The sequence below is a fragment of the Eleginops maclovinus genome, chromosome 6 (assembly GCF_036324505.1).
Source record: "Eleginops maclovinus isolate JMC-PN-2008 ecotype Puerto Natales chromosome 6, JC_Emac_rtc_rv5, whole genome shotgun sequence".
NCBI lineage: Eukaryota > Metazoa > Chordata > Actinopteri > Perciformes > Eleginopidae > Eleginops > Eleginops maclovinus.
The window spans coordinates 6,433,621-6,457,792 of record NC_086354.1 but is presented as its reverse complement, the minus strand read 5'-3'; the positions used below and the strand labels follow the sequence as shown (position 1 = coordinate 6,457,792).

Here is a 24,172-nt window from a genome sequence, read left to right as displayed (position 1 = left end):
GCGCACCCACACAGCCCCACTGCCTCTCTCCATGCTCCCTTTTGTCCTTGCTCTTACACCCCTGCCTTCCTGTGTCATTTTCCTTTTCACTCTGTGTGTTCCCACGTAAGCAAATTCAATGTTGGAACCGTGGATGTATAAAGAGAACTGGATACAGCGTTGGAGGCGGGGCCCTGTTTATTCCTATGACTGCTGCTCAGTGGTGCATAAAGCCAAAATGGCCCGACTGTAGAGAATAAAATTACATCATCCCTGGATCCTACGCCTTTGTTCCACATCCATGGGGTCCAATAAGCGATTTTGAGACCTCGAAAAACGCTATAAAAACGTATCATATTATTATTAAGGAACATGCTCACTTGTGTTTTAAATAAGCCCCGCCTCCAATTTGCAGCGTCACGTTCGGGCTTCTCTGAGCAGAATTAATGGGTAAATAAGATAGATTTTGCCATTAGCTAATTGTACCACTTTAAAGGGCCTGATGATTTTTAAAGAGGACATATTATGCTAATTTTCAGGTTCATAATTTTTATTTTGTGCTTCTACCGTGAATCTCCCTCTGGAGGAAACTTTTGGATTCCAGCCTTTCTAGACCATTGACATGCACAGAAAGAATGTGGTTTGAACAGAGACACACTTTATTTTCACACCCTGCTTGGCCGCTGTTCCTGAAGCCTTCCATCCATCCCCACACCTCTGTTATTCTATCACTTTCACTTTCTTTTTGACCCTTTTCTCCCCTCCTCCTGTCGGTGGCAGCCCTATCACTAATCCTTTGGGATGCAGTGCAGCATCTCTGCCGGGGGTTTTCTGGAAGTGGATTTGTAAGAGAAACACCAGTAAGCCTCTCTTCCCCCCTGTCTTAATGGCAGATTAGAGCCCTGCTCCAGCATTAAGTCGACAAACACACAGAGCCGTGGCGGAGCCTCGCAGGCAGGTACAGGAGGAAGGTGGAGCAGCTCGGGGAGAGACTCGACATCTGTCAGAAAAGTGGGAGCAGGAATCGGAGGTAAAAAGAGGGGGGAGGGCAATGATCGTAAAATAAACATAAGCAGCTTAATGTACCACCTGCTAATTCAATTTTTCACAGGAGAAAAACCTGGTATGGTATAAAACACACATGAACCCCCCGCGTGTTTACCTTTTCACGGTGATGATGTCGTGACGCTCGGAGAGGTTGACCTTTTTCCAAGACATTCCGTTTGATTGCTGCTCATATCAGCGGAGAATTTGTGTCCCCTGAGAGAGAAAAAAAAGAGCATGTGTGCAGTAAATATCACATGACACAGACAGTAGTTTTAATAGAAAGTGAAAAGGTTGATGTAATCATAACATGTCATACCATAAAATCCTAATAGGGTGTATAACTTTAAAAAATCCTATCCTGATTTAATGGTGTTTTATACACTTTACACTTTAAGAAGTAAATGCATAAGATTTAAAAGTCTTTATTTCATATTTGTTAAATAGACGGAAAGCTCGAGTGATTACATGTTTATATTTTGGAACTTCTATGAGGAGGGAATTTTACTTCAGAGACCTTTGACAGAGCATGGCAAGCGGTTTCCCTCCCTTTCCAGTCGTCATGCTAAGCTAGGCTAACAGGCTGCAGCTTTATATTTACTCTGAAGACACAAGAGTCACCCGTCTTATCTAACTCCCGACACAAAGCAATAAAGTTTATTTCACAAATATAAAAAAAAACATGTTTCTGCTTGGACAAAAAAAAGGAGCTTTTTAAGAAGGAGCTAAAAGAGGCAGCATCAGTTTACCCCCCACAAACCTTAGCATGAACTGAATCAGAAAAAAGTCCAACAGAGCATTGCGTTCCAAATCGGAAAAAAAAGATGGAATTGAGATAAAAATACAAATAAAGAAGTGTGTCTTTTTAATCATAGAGATGGATTTCCAGGAAGCTTTGTACCCCATGGTGTCAAGAAGTGAAGGATGATGCCATTCATCACTTCAAGCAATAGTTCAATAATGAAATGTCTCAACAAGTTTTAGCTGAATTTCTAAGTACAGACACACATGGTTCCCAGAGAATGAATTGAATGGCTTCGGTTATTTTTGAGCTTTTCAAAGGTCCTTACAGCATATTGCGTAATACTCTCCATACTACTAATAAATCGCTTCCAATAACTTGCAGAAACTTTCAAGAAATGCAGGACAATAAGTATAATTAATTAGGTCTTTTCAAACTGAAATAATGTGTTTATTGAGCAAGTTCAGATCAAAAAGTGCCATTTAAGATGCATGTGGAGCCATTTTTTACAATGGTGGAGATACCTTCAAATGCCAGGTGTGATCCGAAATACTAAGAGCTGTCCACTTGTGATTGGATTGGATTACAAAAGACGCATACTAATGCCAGTTTCAAACAGATTTTTAGACATGATTTCTTTAACGCCTGTGCATGTTAGTGTTCATTCTAAAAATCTAATAAAAAAATGGGAAATAAACGTTTATTTGCAAGTGTGGGGGAGCCGTGCTGACATCTACATGGAAGCGCTACCCTCAGCGCCGTGCGTCGCTCAAATTCATCGTCACAGGCTACGCTCGATGGTAAAATTATTTCAACTTTGACCTCATTTACTGCTGACCTTTCAACCAATTAGCTGACAGCTGATAGCTCTTTTATCAATGCAAGCTAGCAGAGAAAGTAACCTTAGGAATTAGACTGAACTAGTTTTTTACATCAAGGCTCTGCACCCAGCAAAGGGCCAATCACTTATCATGTGACGGCAGCTTAACCCTGCAATTATCCGAGTTAGCATATCTTACTTTACACAATTTATTTGCATTGTGTTGACATTTATTTTTCCTTTTAAATCAGATTGCTGTTATTTCTTTTACCCAACTACTTCATTATAATAATAAACAGCGGTCCCATATTCTGATTAAAACCAGTTTGATATACAGCTCCAAATGTTTCTTAAATCTCAACTTTACATGTTTGGCAGCCATTCCAGTGTTTGTTGAATTTTCAACACAGAGAAACGTCAGCAGTTTATAGAATACAATGAAAAGAAAAAATAATAATTTAACGTAAAAATATCTATAAATAGTAAAACCAGAGAAACTGATAATGCTGAAGCGGTCTCTTGATTTTTTCCAGAGCTGTATGTACTGTATGTTATGTAGACAAAATACGGTGTTCACATCAAGTCTTTTTTTTATATAAATGAGTCACTTCCCTTGGTTTAACTTGGTTAATCAAACAGGATAATGGTATTGTTTGGGAGTGTGCTGAGTGTAGCTGTTACTGATGACACCATCAGCATCACCAGATCCCCTGGCCCGCCCCATCAAACTGCAGAAATCTTGTGGATCATTACTTATAATAAGCAAACAATAACGACCTGAGCCCATTAGGTTTTCTAGACCCTACAGTGAGGAGCAGCTGTCGACATTGTGACATCCTGGACGCCTTCATCTGCTGATGGTGCAGATGATCTGACAGCTGGATGTTGCCTGCCTCGCCGCTCCTCTGGCCGCTGTATGACACAGTCAGAGGGACTAACCTCACCTCGTGTGCCAGGTAAGGTGGGCTGACAGAGAAACAGGACAGAGGGCTCGTTACTGGGTCAGCGCTGTGAACTGGCACCGTGGCTCACTCATCTGACCTACATTACGCTTCATGTAGCCTGGATCAGCTCTAGTATACAGCAGTCTCTCGACAGAGTTTAAAATAACATCATGCTACAGTACCGCTGTGGTGAGAGGGTACCTCATTTGTTGTTTTACTTTACTTGCTCATAAAAGATGTTCTATAGCTACAGATTAAACACGACTGAAGGTATGAAAGACTTTCTTAGGATCCCATGTTGAAGAAAAAACAATAACGTACAACACAATAATGAATATTAAAGGTTTCGTTTAGGAATATTCACTCAAAGCGCTCAATTGCACTTCGGCACAAACTCGGAGCGGGGTGTGATATGTTAGGCAGCAAGGGAACACTTTATCCTCAAAGTTGATGTGTTGGAAGCAGGAAAAACGGGCAAGCGTAAGGATGTGAGCGACTTTGACAAGGGCCAAACTGTGATGGCTAGACGACTGGGTCAGAGCATTTCCAAAACTGTAGCTCTTGTGGGGGGTTCCCGGTCTTTGGGGGTCAGTACCTACCAAAATAGGCCCAAAGAAGGAAAACCGGTGAACCAGCAACAGGATCATGGGCTTCCAAGGCTCACTGATGTACCTGGGGTGCAAAGGCAGGCCCGTGTGGTCCGATCCAACAGAAGAGCTATACTGTAACTCAAATTGCTGAAACAGTTAATGATGCATCTGTTAGAAAGGTGTCAGAACACACAGAGCATTGCAGTTTGCTGCTTATGGGGCTTCGCAGCCGCAGACCAGTGCTAACCCCTTCATGGAAACGGTTTTCCCTAATGGCAGTGGCCTTTTTCAGCAGGGGTAATGCGCCCTGCCACACTGCAGTAATGGTTCAGGAATGGCTTGAGGAACACGACAACAAGTTCAAGTTGTTGACTTAGCCTCCAAATTCCCCAGATCTCAATCCAATTGAGCATCTGTGAGATGTGCTAGATAAAAAAGTCAGATCCATGGAGGCCGCACCTCGTACCATACAGGGCTTAAAGGATATGCTGCTAACGTCCGGGTTACCACAGCACACCTCCAGAGGTCTAATGGAGTCCATGTATCGATGGGTCAGGGCTGCAGGGGGACCTACACAATAGTAGGCAGGTGGTCATAATGTTAGGGCTGATCGTTGTATATCTGCAGTGATTCTGATGTTATGTTACATTTCTGTTTCCTTGTATCTTTTTTTAATATCTTGGATCTTCATCATGTCGTAATCATCTCTTACAATCTCATCCTAACTGACAAGCAAGAGGCACTCACTACATTGTGAATTTTACATATCGATACTGAAGATTTCCTTAAAGAATTTAAACTAATCCGTTTGTTAATTCATTTGGAAATAGAACGCTCTGTTTCTTAGAACAACACTGTTTAAATGTTGATGTAAAGCATTGAATAGGTTAGACAAACGCACCCTAGGGTTAAGAGCTTCTAATCATCTTAGCATTTATGGAAATCTTGTTGTTTCTATTCGTAGCGGTGGGTAAATAAGCACAAGATAGGTCAAGGGTCATCATATGTGCTGAATCACTATCTATTCACAATTTTGGTAACACATTGGTGATAAAGCCTATAGCCCACCATCATCTATGCACAGCTACATGCAGTACGAACACACACTCTATAGGCAACAGGACACAATGCTGGTGTCTGAAGTGTCATTTGCTGTATTCATTTGGAAAGGCTTTAGTTGTAAACAGTGGTAAACAGTGTGTGGGCAGTGGAGGAAAAAGGCAGAGCGAATTGGCTACCGATCTGATATTGTCTCATGATGCTATACTGTAGCTTTTAATTGCTACTGGCTTGCCTAGTCAGCCTCTATTGTTGCTTATTTTACTAAACAATAAGTAGCGAAAAAACCTAAGTCTTGTCCTGGATATCTGCTGGCAACACCGGAAATCAATGGCCCATTGATCAAAGTACTTGCATTTGAAGAATTATGAACGAGCTGTAGCGACATTCACTAGAAAAGCAAAAGCTCTTGGAGTGAGATATTCAAACACAACTGCAAATATGGTTATTTGCCATAATTAGTGAAGAAAACAAGACATATCTCCAAGGTGTATTACTTTAAAACTGACAAAGATTGATAACATGATGATTAAGTTCTTTCGATACAGAAACCACCATTTTAAAAGACTTCTCCCCCCCACCACTTCGTCTTTAATTATATATAATACACTCCTTCAAATCAGCGCTGTGATCAAAACTAAATCAATATGGTGCCACGCCAGAATGAGATGTGAGCTGCCTTATTTATACACAGAGGAAAGATCCGTGTAGCCTCCAGTCATGTTGTGGTTTGGACACTTTTATTCTGTGTGATACCACAGCAGACAGATTTATCTTGGTTGTAATGTGTGGTTCCCATCGGGGGAGGAGTGGGCTATGGGAGAGTGAAGGAATTATGAGTGTGATGTGTGAGGATGCCAGAAATGGGAAGCTTTTAATCTTTGACTGAAGTATCTTGTTCCCGATAGGGGTTAAGATGCCGGAGTGTCCATTTGGGTTATTTTATTCTCTCTATTACAGCATTAGACATTACAGTAACCAAAAAAGTTCCCCTTAGTTTTGCTTCTCTTGGATGTGTTAGCCAAGGAGTTGTTTTAAGAAAGAGCTAAAAAAAAAGGGGCAGCAGCAGTTTGTTTGGAATAAGTAAAATTGCCAAATTAAGATTAACTGATTTGCTAAACCTGCCCCCAAAAACCTTAGCATGACCTGAATCAGAAATCATTTCAACAGATCGAAAAACCACAGAAATGTGTCTTTTTAACCATAGAGATGAATTTCCAGGAAACTTTCTACAGAAAACATGGTGTCTAGAAGTGAAGGATGATGCCATTCATAGGTTTATATCAAGCACCATCTTTGTTTAATAGGGAAACGTCTCAAAGAGTATTAGATGAATTCATCTACTAGAAGTAAGTACAGACACCCATGGTTCCCAGATAATTATTATGATAGCTTTGATGATTCTTAGCTTTTCCAAGTTCATTACAGCATATTGCGTAATACTCTACCAATAGATCGCTTCCAATAACTTGCAGAAACTTTCAGGAAATGTAGCACTACTAATTACAATTAAGTTGGTCTTTTCAAACTGAAATAATGTGTTTATTGAGCAGGTTCAGATTACAAAGTGCCATTTAAGAGGAATGTGGAGCCGTTTTTTACAATGGTGGAGATGCGTTCAAATGCCAGGTGTGATCTGAAATACTAAGAGCTGTCCACTTGTGATTGGATTACAAAAGATGCATACCAATGCCAGTTTCAAACAGGGTGGCATTGGTCATTCTAAAACTCAATCCAACAAGAGGAAAATAACCTTTTTCAAGGTCAATAATTTGTCGAACTGGATTTTCTTCTCGACCAATTTGAAAATGTTGTTATTGAAAAGTCAAAATACCATATGTATTGAAGCAGAATATTTCATCAAATAAAATTTCGTTTTGAAATTTTGAAATTAATATATCAATCTATTTTTTTTAAATGTACTTTCGGTGTTCCAACGCTCAGCAGCTTTTGTAAATGTTTGGATCGCACACGTTGAATAACAGCATGCTTACTAAACGACATAATGGCAGCCTCATTTTCATCTGCAACTGTGCAGAAACACCATAAATACACACGTAAAAACAGCATATTGAGAATCATTTTCCCAACTTGAATAGTTTTTACTTTTTTTTTGTTATACTATTTTATTTCTATTGTAATGTACACTGCCTTGTCTTCATGTTGTTTAGAATTTAGAATTTCAACATCAACAGTATGAATGAAGCACTTTTGGTACAGCCCTATCCAACTGTGCTATTTGATAGCATGGATTAGTTGTGAAGTAAACATGTAGGTGCATGTGCTGTTGTGTTTGTGCTTCTCCAACAGTGACCTCTTTCCACATGTGTAATTATGTGTTTTGATGTGTGGCTCCCTCCTTTGTGGACTGCCTATTAGAGGGACACAACATGTTTCCCTTTTCATTTGAAAGAGATCAGTGGATTTGCACAAAGGCAACTCAATTTAGACATCTCTAACAAAGCTCGCCCCCCCCACTCCCCTCTGTCGCACATACAGTACATTCACACATTTGCATGTTCTTTGAGGAAGTGACGGTTCTCATCCAAAAGCCCAAGCTGTGAGAAAAGGGGATTGTTGAGGCTAGCGAGCGAAAGGACAGAATTAGTGGGAAACCGAGAGGTGTGTAGTGAGGTCCCCGGTAGAAGCTTAAGTCTGCCTTGTTTTAAAAAGCTTTGATCTGTAGCCGCTCACCCAAGAGTTAACACTGTTGCCTTTTTAAGGACCTTCTGTCCTCTGCTCCGCTCTGTCAACACTTTTTTTTATTTTATTTTGGAGCTCAAATTAGCAATTCAAATGGAGGCTATTTGGATATGCTCGCCCGGCTTCCTCCCCTCGGCTTTCCAGGCAGTTTGACAATATTTTTGTTAAGCCCCATTTCCCACTAACGCAACTGTAGCAACGGGGGAGAGAGAGAGAGAGAGAGAGATGGGTAGATAGAGGGAGGGCAGGGGGGGAAAAGAGAGCATATGCGGCGAGTGTTAGCGTGGGTGTGGAAGGTCAAATAGGAGACAGAGTGGCCCTTGCCATTTGGCGTGTTCTGTCCGCTAAGCTAATATGAGGGATAATGACCGTTATTGGAATAATATGGTCCCGTTTAAAGCAGAAAGATTTTAATTCATTTAGGGATTATGAAACAGTGCCACCCTGCCATTAGAAGATCAGTCTTTTTTTTTTTAAACACTCACTGGCTGACCTGAAGGACACAATGTACTCTTGAACCCTCAAGCTGCTTCAAGGGACATTTTCAGAAGGAAGGAATTATTATCTGCTTACGAGACAAAATGTCTCTTAAAGCTGAACTAATCAATATTTTCAGATACAAATGGATGAATGAATATGTGTAATGCGAAAGGTGTTGACCTTAATGATAAGACCACAGAGAATTATCAGTAAACAGTGCAGTTACCCTCAGATCCGTGGAGTTCTTTTTGTGCGATTGTAAATCGCTTTGGTTAAAAGCTAAATCCAATGTAATTTAATGCTTTCCAGTATTGGACATTGGGCTCACAACTTCACTGTTTTGGTTCACTCTCGTCAACTGTATTTTCAGAAGTAGATGTGTGATCTTTCTACAACTAAACATTTGATGAAATTCCCTTGAGGAGTTCCTGAGATATCACGATAATGGGACAGATTTTTAGGTCAAAGACACATCTGACCATCAAGTCCAAGTGGGCCAAATGTGGGAAACATTCCCTTAATACTTCCCTCAAATATCATGCAGTGGCTCAGTCAGTAGGGGCTTGGACTGGGAATCGTAGGGTCGCCGGTTCAAGTCCCCAAACAGACTTGAAAATATGCAAAGTGGACTGCTACTTGGAGAGGTCCCAGTTCACCTCCTAGGCCCTGCTGTGGTGCCCTTGAGCAAAGCACCGGACACCTCCAATCCCCCCTCCCCATTGCTCCCCGGGCGCTGCACAATAGCTGCCCACTGCTCCTAGTACTAGGATGGGTTAAATGCAGAGGACACATTTCACACTGTGTGCTCTGCTGTGTGCATGTATGTGACTAATACAGAGGGCTTCATCCTCCGATTCTACTACTACATGCTCATGAGGGTGGTCCAACGGACAACCTGAAAAAGTACCAACTCTGGCAACAGCTGGTTCTTTATTACACCCATTGTGAATGAAGTCTACATAATGTCAGATACTTTTGGTAAGAGCTGATTTTTTTTATTTAACTCTCACATGTTTTGAAATTTCTAGGGTTGCCGAAGTCGATGAGTGGAATCATCCACCCACAAAACTTCTGCTGATGTTTAATAAACTGTGTTTTATGACACTCCACGGATCTAAATAGAAGTCTTCCCCCAAAACTAAGCAAGAGCCGAGTACTAATACAGATGAATGACGACATTTTCTACATTTAGTTTGGTAAATTAAGTGTTTATTTTGACCATTTGTAGATCTTGCCCGATGCTGTCGAGTTGAATCTTGGTATTGAACAGCAACATTTGAAAACAATTGTTGGACTGAGCCCTAAAATTGTCTTTTTGGAAACAGTATGAGCAACAGTAAAACAAATAGTCAAAAATAAGGACCCTATGAGTGTTATGGTACGAAAATAATCCGCTCAAGTGTTTCAACCAAATGTACCTTCTGGGTTTACCTCGCTGATGAGGCCAGTCTAGAGAGAGTAATGAAGGCAGCGGGAAGATCCCATAAAGAGAGAAGAGTTGCACCACAATGGCTTTAAACATTACGATTAGAGGTACTTTCAAGCAAAAGGTAAGCACTCACACCCAAAGTTGTTCTCATTTAGAGGCGGCCACACACATTCATCATGCACAAAAGCATGCGTGTGCGGAGGCTAAAGTGAAAGTAGCACACACAAACACATCTCACTCTCCCGAGCATATTCTAGAGGACAGGAGGGTGAAATGAAAAATTATTGTTCCTCTACCTCTCTGTGTGAGACATGGGGAAATATGACAACAACAGCTAATGAGGCGAGTGATATATCTCCCTCATGTGAGAGGCCTCGATCCCCAGCTCAGCCGCAGAAGCCAAAAAATGTGGCTCGGTTGGCACGGCCCGTCCAATTTGACTCCATCAGATTGTATGTTTGTGCGGCATTATCCAAAACAAATAGAGGCCGCGAGAGGGAAAGCGACAGTTTAATGCTAATTCAATATGTCTCCGTCCCTGTCAGTCAGGTCCGAGCGATTAGTGGGTGCTTGTTCATCTAAATGTGTTGTATCACCTCCTTGCCAAAATATAATGTGATCCTTTCATGCGTGGTAGGCCCACGATGCTAAGTCAGCGCTCTAGTTAATAAGTCCTTTTCATTAAACAAGCGTTCATTAAACATTCATTCGCTCACTCATCCTCATTTGCATTTTCTCATCATAAAAGCATTCATGAAACATTCATTTGTTCACTTGTTCTCATTTGCATGCTTCCCAATGCTTTCTTCAAGGAATGAATAGGGCAGGAACAGGCAAGGAAAGGACGCAAATGAGGAAGAGGAAGAGGAGACCAGACGAGGAGCAGGGGCGAGGTTGTTATTTCTCCATTTGAACAATTTGCCCTGACGGTAGAAATTACATTTTGTTTCCTCTCATCGTTATGTATAGGCCATCGCCATGTAACTAAAAGATTGCCTGTTGCACAACGCAGGGCCGTGATATGATAACAAATCATTTTCTCATGAAAGCACGCAGGGATCGGAAATGTGTTCCTGGCTGAATGACGCACCTGCACAAGCATCCCATTTTGAAGATGATGAGACTGGATAACAGTTAGGTACAAATAATGAATATTGCAACAGTATGCAACGAGGCCACGTGTATGACATTACATTTTCTTTTTCATTTGATCCATATTGTATGACCGAGCACGTTCCCCCCCCCCCCCATCTCTTGAAAAGGCTACACATCAAAGACATATTCAACAAATCCTCTGTGAAATAAAGCAGCTTTGCTCTACACAGCATGGCTCTGGGGGCAACTCCCAGTAGATACTGTATGTTTTTTTGTATGCATGTGAACATCGATATGATAAATTGAATACCGATGATGCAGCGGCGAGGGATCGTCTTTATACGTCTCTAACCCTGGGAGCATTCTCCATCCTCTACCCTCTCTTCATTACCTTCTCCTCCTTTCATTTTAACTTGTGCCGCCAGGGGAGACATCAATCTGAGTGACAGCTTGTGTGATCCTCCTCCCGGGCTTGGTTGGAGAAGGAGCGCTGTCAACATAAATATCCTTCCTGGATTCACGACGGACATGGAGCCGCCATGGCCACCATGAATCCTCATCCATGATCAGAGGCAGAAAAACATGAGCCCATCAGCATGGCTGGAAAAACCTCGCCGTCACCCGCAATCACCACCCCCTCCTCCCCCCTCCCCTCTGCAAACTACATGATCAATACTGTCGGTTTAGTGCTTGTCTTGATTGTTTGCCCATCTCTATTTCTGCAGGAAGATAGTGCAGACAGCTTGTCTTGGCTCTCAGTGGCTTTTCTTCCTAGTTTACTGAGAAACGGTGAAACACATCATTATGTACTAAAACTGCATACATGTTGATCTTTGAGTGCCATATAAGAAGCACCAAACAGCAAACCTATAAGAAGATAATGAAAATGTAAAATAGAACATTTAAAAAAGGGCCTTGCAAGTTACTTTCTAAACTCAAAAGGCCACATCTGGCATTGCCCTGTCATTTTCTTACAGTACATTACCAGAAAGACTTATTAAAACATATTTTGATAATTAAAAACATTTTCAAGCAAAAAAAAGAAAATATATAAGAAGGCTGTTTAATAACACATGTCATATGTTTTCTGTTTTATCTCATAGTAAAGTGAATATATTTAACAATAACACTAAGGTCTTTGAAAAACTGGCCTGTAAAATGTCAGACAATTGTCAAAGTGATATTAATCGAGAACATTTTAGTTGTAGCACTCCTTTTCACTGGTAGCTGCTGTCAAATGTAATTCCTACATTCTCGAGAATTGGTGTACAGCATTATGATATGGATAAGACTAAATTAATATAACTGAGCAGAGGCAAGAAACTAGCAAACACATTATCATCATTACAAAAGGGAAATAAATCTTGGTCTACAATACATAGAGTTCTGACCACTTTGGGACAGCACTATAAATACACACCATTGAGATTGTTGAGAAACTAAATAAATGATGAAGCACCAGTTTTTTTATGGTAATATTTAGACATAGGTCCTATTTTTTAGCACAGATTTGAGTATCCACCAACTCCTGAAGTAAAAATCTACAATTACAACAAACATTAAGAGACTAATAGCAGCAAGAAGTAAATGATCAACTTTAAACTTGTCCTCAAATGGATGGTTGGTCCAAACAACATGTCGGAAATACGTTCTGTTTCAGCGTTAGCATTTCCATATTTCCCTTCAGTTCCCATTTACATCACGTTGCCTTGCTGTGACAGGCTTAATTTATATGTAGTCATTTTTCAATTATACACCCAGATGCACACACTGACATTAATGTCTCAGCTCAGCGGGGAGTGACAAGCCCCTGAGGCCTAATTTGTTAAAGAAACTTAGACACAAACTTGACTCCTGTGACCAAAGTCACAAAGTTTGCCTCAATTAACTTCTGATGCTTAAGTTACAATTTACAGATACTGCTCTAAAATAAGTATTGGTGTACTCAAAGGTTTTTCTAATAAAACACCTTTGTGAACATTTGAAGACCTTGAAGCCACAAAAATGCGTTCAGTTATCCATATTGTGCAAAAATAACAGCAACAGCCAGCACAGTAAACCGATGGGAAAAATCAAGGCTAAGACTTTATCTGTGTCTGTTACATTGTTTGGCCGGGGCCAGTTAGAGCAGATGCAGCTTATTGCACTCCGTCTTGCTCCCTGGGACATTATTAAAGATTACAGGAGATAATCGCTGTGGTATCTTGCCGGATGCCAGGATCAGGAGGCACAACATCATCACATACAGATCAGTTCACCTGGGAATACTGGACCACTTCGATCATAAGGGATTTGCCCATAAGTCCGACAACTGCTAAAAGATAGCACAGCGCTGTCTGCCAGACGTGGCTATAGAGGGCTTTGAGATACAGTCCGTGATACAAATGTACATGGACTCACAACCAAAATTAAAAACACAGGATCTAAATCTGCTTTCAAGCCTTTATGCTGTTGAAGCGTGTTCACAGCAGTAATGTCTGTAAGGAATTGTTTGACATCTTGGGAAATAACACATTTGCATTTCTGGAGTTCTTGGTAGTTATCAATACCCCTTTCATGTCTGTGTGATTAATATGACAGCTAACAGACGCTTAGCTAAAAGAATACCCGCCATTATAGCTGTCTCCTTGTTAGTTATTTTGCACTCAGATGGTGGAGGTGGAGCTTAGTACAACCAAAAGCTGAACTACACATGTTTAGGTGACTGAAATGTTGAAATTAGCCTTCTTGAATTAGAAAAATAAAACACTGTGAAACAGTAAAAAAAAAGACAAGATCACAGAGCACCCAAAACACAACACGGTGGGAGCAATCCTCCAATCACAAGTTAACTAAACTCTAAAACATACCCTTTTACTAACGGGACCATAAAAAAACCTTAACATGATGGTGTTTTTAAGGGAACATTTGAACTAGCAAGTGAAACCATAAACTGGTCAGGATTACTGAGGAAAGGAATCAATGGGAAGAAGGTTCATTTTCTCATAGACTTCAATGGAATTGGACTTCTTTTAGCAGTCAGAAGGATTGCCCCCCCCCCTGCTGAATATGAAAAAGAATGCAAGTTTAACAACTCTCCTGGGTCAGATCTGCCCACTAAGGCAGGTCTTTTAAAAGTATTTTATTAGGACAACTGCTGAGTAAAAATGATCATTCCTGCCAAATGTTTAAATCATTTTTATAATTTGTTTATTAAACTAATTCAAACAGACAAGATTTAATGTGTGGACAGGGCAGTTTGTAGGATTAGGCGGCAGCTAGCTCTGAAAACCCCTACGCTAACCCCTCCACTTACATGTGTGTTAACGAGCCACTGAATGCAAAACCGTGGAGACACTGTGGTATCACTCAGGCGGTTTCTGGCGTTCAACGGTAGCCTTCAGGTAAAATTAGTGTAGATGTATTAGTGTAGATACATGGCATGTGCAGCACATGTATAGCACATAGCCTATCTCAGTGGAATTAGCTCTCAGACCTTACCAAGACTTTAAGGGCTCATTATAGCAAAAACACAATACTTAGTTTCAGGGGGTTATATGCTCAGGAAAACATATTTAGGAAAGATATATTCAATTTCAGCACATCTTTCCTGCCTTAATTGTGTAAACTGGCCTTTTAGGCTTTGTTTTAGGTATGTATGCTAAGGTAAGCTATCTGGCTGTACTATAGCTTTATGTACGAGAGTAAAATGTATCCTCTCGTCTTTATCTCAGCAAGAAAGCAAATCATTGTATTTGGAACTTCATAAACTAATCCACATCTAACCTATAAATAGTGGCAAAACCTAATAAACTTTTTTAAATGAGTGACGGAACAAAGTTGTATGCACCACGTACCTGTAAAGACATTCAAGTGTTTGTATTCAAACTGTATTGTAGGCCTTTGCATCTATGGGGATTTGCAAGTATATGTTCCCTGCATTTAAATGACCTTCCAAAAATGCAAAACGGCAGCAGAAAACATGTCATTCTCCTCACAGAAAACACAGGGTCTCTGCCCATCTATCAGTCTGTGCGAGGCAGCTTATCAGTGGCCTATCATTGTCTGAGCCTCAGCCACGGACACCTGCTCTGCAGAGTCACACACAAGGAGGAGGGGAAGCCACCTGCATACAAATTAGACTGTCGAGCACAAGGAGGGGCAGGAATGATAGGGGGAGAAAGAGAAAGAAAGAAGAGGGGGAGTGCAGGTTTTGGTTAGGAAACTAAAACCAGTTAATTAGCAAGGATGCTCATAATGCTATCTACTCAAACATCTCCCCTCCCATGCAAACAGCTGCAGGTCCTGAAGGGAATCATCAACATGATGAAGTTACACAAGCTTGCAATGAAAACTGCCAATGAATAGATTCCCCTTCTTTATTACTGTATTGATTTTTCATTTTCTAGCTTTGATATTATTGTTGAAGATGACAAACGACTGACTAATGAGGGTGTGGTTTCTGTAACGGCAGCCTCAGACAAACACCAGATTTTGTGTGTGAACCCACATCCAAACAGTTGGCCATTTTGCGTGCCTGGGTTGTGTAACGACCACAGCTGACTCATAAACACAGCAACCTCTAATTAATATTTTGTTGAGTACCCGGAGCAAGGTCATTATCGCAACACTTCAGCTGTAATCACGGCTGCCGAGCGCAGACGCTGTACAGACACAGGGTGAGATATAAATATTCTACTCTGTGAAGGTTGTTTGATTTAGACCTACAGCTTCTAGTAGAATATTAACAGTCTGTTGGAAATGGAGGAACCAGTTTGTAACCTCTGATGTCTTTTTCATTGACGGAGGAAGGAGCAGGCTACAACATTATCGTGTATAACAGATCTATGACTGACAGAGGCTGAAATTAACTTTTTGGTTCAGCTGCCAATGGCAGGGCAATATAAAATATTTACCACCTAGAGTTAGTTTTGAAATAAATTTGCATTAATAAACCATTGAACTTGTTTTCTATGCAGTTGCACAGCAGTATGTTATTATAGAATTGTGTCTGTTATTCTGATTAAATCCGTTTGAAACTTGTTGCCCCTTTTTCACTGGTAAATACAATCAAAGCAGTGTCAAAAAATAATGATATTATTTCCTTTTAGGCCATGCGAACTTCATCTCTGGTTTCAATGACGATCAACAAATAAGAGAAATTTGGTAAAACATTAATGTTCCCTAACGGACGAAACCTTGTTTAGCTTTTCTATCGCACCACCATGACCTTGAGGTTGTTGAATCTGAATAACATTGTATTTATTATTGGATGGATCGACTTCTGATTAAAAATGGGTACAGACATTAATGTTACCTACAAGTAAGGATGACAGGATGACACAAGAACCGATACTTTGGTATTGAGTAGATGCCCAGTTCTGAAAACGTGACAGTACATCTCTGTATTTTTCTACAGAACCATAGCTATTGTAAGTATCGTTATGGCTCGGGACTAATGGTATCCTGTCATCCTTGGGACAATAGAAAAAAGGAGTAAAATAGCAAGAAGACCATTCATTTGACCTTTGCTATGCAGTTGAAAGGAACTTTTGTCAAGTTGAATGAAGAGCTGTGAAACTCTTCAGATTTCTTACTGTTTAAGGATACACGGACAAGACAGAAGATGCCAAAAGTTACATTGAATTTGTGCAAAAACACTAAGCTATTTAAGATTTCCAATGTGTATTATTTGGTGCTTTATTGACGGTTATTTCCTACTCATGTATTCTTATTTATAAATCAGCAAATACAAAACACAGTGTACTACAATGATGGTCAAACCACTCTGAAGCAATGCCATGTGAAACAAAGTGTCATGTTTGTATTAAATCAGTATCAGCAATCAAAACATATTTCATTGGCATGGAAATTAACCAAGGTCAGGATTACTGCAGATTAATTCATTTAACCAAATACAAGGATCACGACACACATAGCACAACCTGATGTTTTCCTGTTCTTTATAACAGTATTAGCTCAAACAGACACACCATGACCATGAACCTTAATCTCAACCAATTTTCCAGAACAAACACAATGTCACCTCCCGCAAATGCAAATCCTGCTATCATCATCATCATCTGAAAAATTCATTAAACCCCCTCCCTGGCCCTACCCCTTCTTGTCTTCACTAATGGCATGTCACATGCATAATGTATGAGCGAAATATAATATTATAGATTTTGTAATGCGTATCCACCGGTGTTGCACAACACGGAGGGCTTCTGTAAGTACTCTTTGGCATGCATTTCAATTTCAAAGTGGATACACTCTGCATGGAGTCACCTGATCAAACGTGTCAACGTGAACCTTGCATCAGTGACAGTGAGGCGTGGCGGCCTCATGGGGCCATGCGGGCTTCCCTCCCTGTCATGTCATTCCCGTCATTGATACGATGTGAACTCGGACCATCTGTCCTGCGTTAATTGCTCATTTGTTGGTATGTAGCCTCGTTGATGGGCTGCACTACAGAGGGACCTAATAGAAGTCTTTCTCTTCCAGCAGTCACCAATAGTTTTCTTGATAATGGGTGAAAGTGAAAGGTTCATTTATTCCCTGCAAGTAAAAACTAGGGCTGTCAATGTTAATGCTTAAACGCTCGAGATGAATCTGGAATTCTTAACACGTTAAAAAAAGTCAGTGCAAATGATTCATATTCACAAGTTACAGTAGACTCCAACTTCCCTCCAGTAATTCCAGCGTGGGGTTTTAATCGCATGGCAGTGAAAAGGCAAAGGAAACGGAGAAACTACCTGTATGGAGCTGACTGAAGACCACTGGACATCAAAAAGCTATTTTATTGTTACATTTTAACACAGATTCGATGAATTCTGAGTTATTGACATCAAGTCTGACCATTTTTCGACGCTTAACTAAAGCATCAACAAGCCCTCTGTCATTTAGATCCACTGGGATCACCCTCTGTATAATGTGGCGCTACACAGGGCCTATGCTAGTATTCTTGCTGCCGCTATGATACTGTGAGCACTATCTGTTCCTACAGTGGGGATCTTTTCTGCTCTCTCCTACTCCTAACTTCGAGAAACCGGCGCATGCTTCAGCATACTGCCTTTCCTCCATTTTTAATGCACATAAAGCAAACAACTGTAGTTGCCATCTGTGAACAATTAGTAAGCCGCTACACCGAGTTAGTTACTCTTACCAATTTGTCAAGCAGTTTTACATTTCAACACCACAGGTATTAGTTTTATCTCCCAACAAATATTACTTGTTCCCAAGGTTCCCATTGACCCCCGAACTACCGGAGTTTGATTCCTTTTTTAATCTTGATACTTGTAGGTAATAGGCTATCAATTGGTTGAAATGTGACCCTCCTGGACTGGGTCATTGGTTGGACAATGGAAAAACTACCAAACCATATAAAAACTGAAATATAAGGACTAAAGAAGGGACCTGTGAACTCTTGGGAATAATGGACTGCATGCAAGTAAAGGAAAGGTTGTAAATGTGGAGTAGCGTTGTTTTCTGTTTTTTGTATCATTTCCTTAAAGGGTTTTTGGAGAAAAGAAATTCTATGCCTGACCCAAATTTGAAATTGCAAATAAAAGACACGTGTCATTCAAATGTGGTAATGTGTGCCTAATCAATCAGAAAAGCCCTGTTCTTGTTCTCAGTCTCGCCTTTAAATAGCTTTTGTTGACCGTCTACAAATGCATGCCTCCCATTTTATATGCAGCTTGAGAACTGCGGTAGAGCAGGGTTTGGACTTTATGAATAATAATAAGTGGCTAAAGGGGACATTTAGTCAGAGTGCATTCATCTTGCCGGCTTGGCTGTGGGTGACATCGCTTTCCCCTCTACTACTCTCTGTCCTTTTTTCTTCTCTGCTGCGAACAAGCACTCATTGAAAACAGCAGGGGATGTCCCTCTTGACTTTAATATTACATGGTCGAGATGAGGGGAACACAGGGCAGCAGTGAGTAGAAGATATTTTGATGTGGAATGATCAGGGACAATTCTGGAGCAGCTGAACTGAGAGTAAGGTGGTAAAGCCAAGAGAGAGCAGAAAACAGAAAGAGACGAAAGGCAGGAGAGAGAAAAAGCTAGGAAATGAGACATAAGAGAAGGGGAATGAAAGAGATGCAAGGGTGTAAAAGAGAGAGCAAAAGTGCGGAAACAAGACAAGAGAGAGTGAGAATGAAAAAGAGATGTGAGGGGAAGGAAACGCTGTGATCCGTCTCTCTGCAGTGAGGAAAAGGAACAAGGCCGCCCTGATGGAGCTGGGGAATTGGAAAACAGAGAAGAGCCATCTCCCGGTCTTGACAGGTGTCATGTAGAGTTCCACAGTGCATGATGTTGGCTTTCTGACACACATATATAGACATTCAGTTCAAGGGAAATGTCAATTTTTCACTGCGCTGTACTCAGTTGGGGTTCCTCGCAGCACTCAAAATCTGAATAGTGTTTCTTTTCCCAGTATAAATAACATTTGGATGTCAGTTGAGATGTATCCATTGACTCAAAATGCAGGGATAATAGTACTGACTTAGCATTGTCGGACAAATGACTGATAGTTTCAATGAATTACATTGATTTCTATGTTTATTCAGAGATAGTCTTTTAATTAAACATGTATTTCTCCCAAATCAAAACTAATTGATTACTAAAACTCAACAGCTGTGCGTTAGATTATAAATGTGGGTGCGCTATGCTAACAGAGGCTAACGTAGAACGAAAACATAATCGATTGTTGTTTATGGCGGGGTGAAATGCCATTTGAAGCATATCAAATGTGAAGATGTGAGTGTGTTATTGACCTTTGACTACTATGTTCCCTATTTTATTATAATTTATAGACATCACAGAATTAATCAATAATAGAAAAATAATCTCTTGATTATTTGGGATTCACGATATTATCTGGATAATCATCAAAAATACATAGAACTCCTAAAATCATACGGGAATGACTGGATCTAAAATATTGTCAAAAAACATATTTTCTTTACGGAATCACAGATATTTAAAATCAAAACAAACCATGATTACAAAAAAGGACCCCTGCATAAATTAATGATGACAATGATGAACGACAATGAATTATTTATGTTTTGAAAATTAGACTCTATTTTCCCTCTACACCAGTTCTTGAAGTCACTCATGTGAATGTACTCACTATCATCCCAACAATGGAAGTTCACTGCGATCACCTTTTTGTTGGTGTTTCTGTATGTTGTTAAGAAAAAACATCCTCTATTACCCAATCCCTTGTTGCAACCATATTCTACACTTACCCCATCCCGGGGGGGGGGGGCGTCTTTAAGCGAAACGATTAAGGAAGCCCGCAGATTTTCCTTCAGTGCCGCTTTCGGTCCACATTTTTCCTGCTATGGCTAAAAGCAGAATCATGAAACAGAAAGTATGAAATATAAATGCATCCCTTTGGATTTCTGATTCAGCAAAGGACTTGTGATTCTCAGAGTAGAAATGTGTGCTGTGTTATTACTTAATAAGGTCAGTTGTGTGGGTCTGCCAGTCACTTCGTAAGAACTCACTCGTATCTCTTTAATGTTAAAGGACGTCGGGGGGGGGGGGGTGGGGGGACCTTTTATTAATAAAGTTGTGCGGCTCTTCCTGTGCTTTTCTGTCTGACAACACAGCGTGCAACACCATCTCTGTTTCCACAGCAGGAGCAGCGGAGGATGCCAGGCACCTCTCCCGAGAAACAATTAGCCGTGAACTTCAGAGGGGAACAATGATTGGCATGTGAGCGTGCGGAGAGGTGGGGGGGTGGGGGGTTTAGCTTTCTTACACTATTGATCCTTTACATAACCAGGCACTGAATTACATAACACTTTTTGCACTTAGGATACCCAACACGCACACACGCAGCACACACACACACACACACACACACACACACACACACACACACACACACACACACACACACACACACACACACACACACACACACACACACACACACACACACACACACACACACACACACACACACACACACACACACACACACACACACACACACCTCTCCCCTGCTCTTTTTCATTTGATTTTTTTTCTTTTCCTTCACTGCAGTAACCTCATTTGGACTGCTGCGCTAATTAAAGGGTCCACAAACCGGAGTAAGAGCCTGCCATATGCTCTTGCCAACAGAGTGTCACTACCTGGAGCATCACATACACATACTGTAGCTGTTAGAGCAGAAATACATTACATCCTTCTGCTCACCTAGACAAAAACATAAAACCCTTTCTACCAATCTCCTTTGATTCATATTCATTTAACGTGCGTCATTTTGTGCTTTTATGGCGTCTAACATTAAATGTGCTACCGTGCGAAAGAATGATGTATGCTGGTGTTTCTTGGGTTGCACTTTCAAAACTAAAGGCAAAAACGGCTAGAAAAAGAATAAGTAACAGGAGGAAATGCATAAAAGGAATGTGAAATGAAGGGTGGGAAAGAGGCGTACCAGTAGAATTTAGCATTAAGAATTGATTTTAAATTTCACCTTCAGGCGAAAGAGCCTATAGGGGCCCTCACGGCATAACAACTGGTCACCTTTAATCTTTAGTCTCCATTAAGGGAATGGAGACTAAAGAAAGCTCTGCAGAAACCTCACACGTTTAAAGGAGAGCAAAAGCTTTAGAAATCAGTATAGGACCGGTGCAAAGTCATAGAGAACATCCTTAAATCCAACAGGAAATAACTACAAATGTAGGAAATATTGGCTTACATAATAAATCACAATTAATCAACGTGAAAAAACTGAGCATGCTTCTTATATGCTTCAGATTTAATTTTCCGAGGCATGCTGAAATGGATTATACATGAAAATCACTTTTCTTCATCATGCGGGTCAGTACACAGCATGTGAAAACAGCTACTATATCCACTTCTATGGCTCTACATTAACTTAAATGATGTGAGTAACTGCGACGGGTAATTAGCATACAGATGGGGAGAGTAGCCTAAGACGACCCGGTTTTTTAACGGCCCGCCGTTAAAGCCAGTACATTACTGTAATGCCTCTAAAGCTGCTATAATCAATATTTTATATTAGCGATGGAATAAATGGAGACTGCTTGTAAGTGAAGGGGTCGCTTCACACATCACCTGAGGACTGGTTGAGTGTCACTGCTCTCATTGAGACATTGTTAGCCACAGCAGGCAGCAATTTCAACTTCAGAACGTTCAAAACCCAAACTCACTGAACTCTACACATCCTTCACCAAAAGCAGAAAATGTTTGAATTTAGCCGGTGAAGATCATGGAGCATTTTGCAGGTAAAGAACTACTGCCTAGTTGCATTAGTTAAATGTTTCACTTGTAAAAAATATTTTCTAAATTTTATTTCAAGTGATGCATAAAGCCTCTCAACTTACAAACCGTAGTGTGTTATAGGTTATATACTGTATGCATGTAAATGGTTTACAAAAGCTAAAATCCCAAGTTCTCTCCAGAGGGAGTTTCTCTCCAACACACTCCCCCTGCCTGAAACGCCTCCACTGGACTCCTTTGTTGACTTCCATAACATAGTGACATCACTATCACAAACTTGCGCTTCTATTGGCTAGCGCTCCAACACATTGCTACGTGATTGGCTAAGGGGCGGGACATTTCAGACACATATTGGTAGCAACAGCACTTTGAAATGAAGTCTCAGAATGTTAAGCCAACACCAACTCAGTTTTGGTAACGCTTTAGCAGATTCATTTTTGTAATGTTAAATATATTTCATAGCCGAGTAAATATTTTATCTTTGCAAAATAAAACAAATTCATTAGACAACTCCAACTTTGGACACATAATGAGTCATCTTTTTAAATAAAGCTTCTTTGACAGTGTAATTGTCAGTGTTAGCTAGCTTCTCCAAAATAAATAACAAAGAATACAATAAACAAGTGATGACACGAATATCATATCTAGATAACATGAAAATATGCATCTTAGAACAGTCAGTTCGTTCGTAGTTCCCTGTTGGTTTTCCCCGTCCTGAACAATAGGACTTGGTATCTTATTCTTCTCTTAAATTACCATAAACTCTGCCATTATCTTTTGTTTCACAAATGATTTCATTTTTATAATACCGGTATGGGACCCTTTTGCAAGACATGAAAGAATACTTAAGTAGCTAAGGGCAAAGACTGAGATCAAAATGTGTTTTACTTACTACATCCTTATGCTCCCTACACTTATGGTAATTTAATGCAACTCATTCTTTTCTTTATGCAAAGGTTTTATGTAATCAGGCTCAGATATTTCCCTCGAGTTGGTGGAGAACCAAACGTAGCTAAAACTAGAATACTGGATTTATGTCCGCCTTATGGGAAAAATTTTGATTCCAAATAAATGCTCCTCTTTCAAGATGAGCAAGTAAGCAGAATTTGGTTACATTATTTAAACTTAAAAAGATGTATATATATATATGTGTTTTACTAAGGTGGCTGAACAGTGCAAACGCGTTACAACAGACAAACACACCTCCATTAGGAGAAACGCGCTGCACTTTCACAAACGATGTAAACATAAAAACAACAATGTCAAAACTCATGCAAACAAAGCAAGTCATGTTCGAGCTCTATGACACATGTGCAAGGTTTACTTACAGTGCTGCAGAAGCGAAATGCTAAGAACACAAAACACCACAAAAAACGTGACACAATGCTCACAACACAACGGAAACCAGGGGACAATCAAAAGTGATGCACACAGCTGGGACCGGAGGGCTTGTTGAACTGTCACTCTTGTAGAGTTAATGATTTGTCATTAGATTTGAAATGCCTAGGTTAGTAACGTTAGCGAGCGATCTAGCTAGCTAGCTTACAGATAAGCTAATAAAACATAAATGTTAGGTACGTTTCCAGCGACCTTGTGTGTCTTCAGTTTCAAAATCTTACAGGACAAACGTTTAATGCAATGTGTGTTCAGATACAACAGGAATAGAGCACTAACTAGATCCTTACTACACTGTGTGAAGGCACATGTCCTTGAAAAATGTGGTAGTATTATATAAATGTGCTGCATTGTCATCTAAATGGTAACTGCACATCAATATTCACCCTTTGATATACTTCAGAGTTATTTCATTTCAAAATACCAACTAAGAACATCCTCTGTTCTAAACTCAAAGGCAATATACAAGAAAAAAAGATTAAAATATCTCATTATTTTAAATACTTGTAGAAGCTGAACAACTGGAGGCGTTCAGGAACGGAGAACGTTGTTAAGATCAAACAGATTTCACAACATCTCTGACTTCCAAAAAGGAATTAGGCTGGTGTGTTTTTCACTACAGCTCCATTTTGCACTGTAGGTGTTTAA

At 40.3% G+C, this 24,172-nt stretch overlaps 1 long non-coding RNA gene across 1 annotated transcript; it reads right to left on the bottom strand.

Moving 5' to 3' along the window:
• Window positions 1-653: 653 nt before the first annotated feature.
• LOC134865459 (uncharacterized) lies at window positions 654-23,505 on the bottom strand. Its single transcript, XR_010165969.1, has 3 exons — window positions 23,458-23,505; window positions 1,142-1,239; window positions 654-979 (listed from the first exon to the last, which is right to left on the bottom strand). It is a non-coding gene; the product is annotated as an uncharacterized LOC134865459 (long non-coding RNA).
• Window positions 23,506-24,172: the final 667 nt, after the last annotated feature.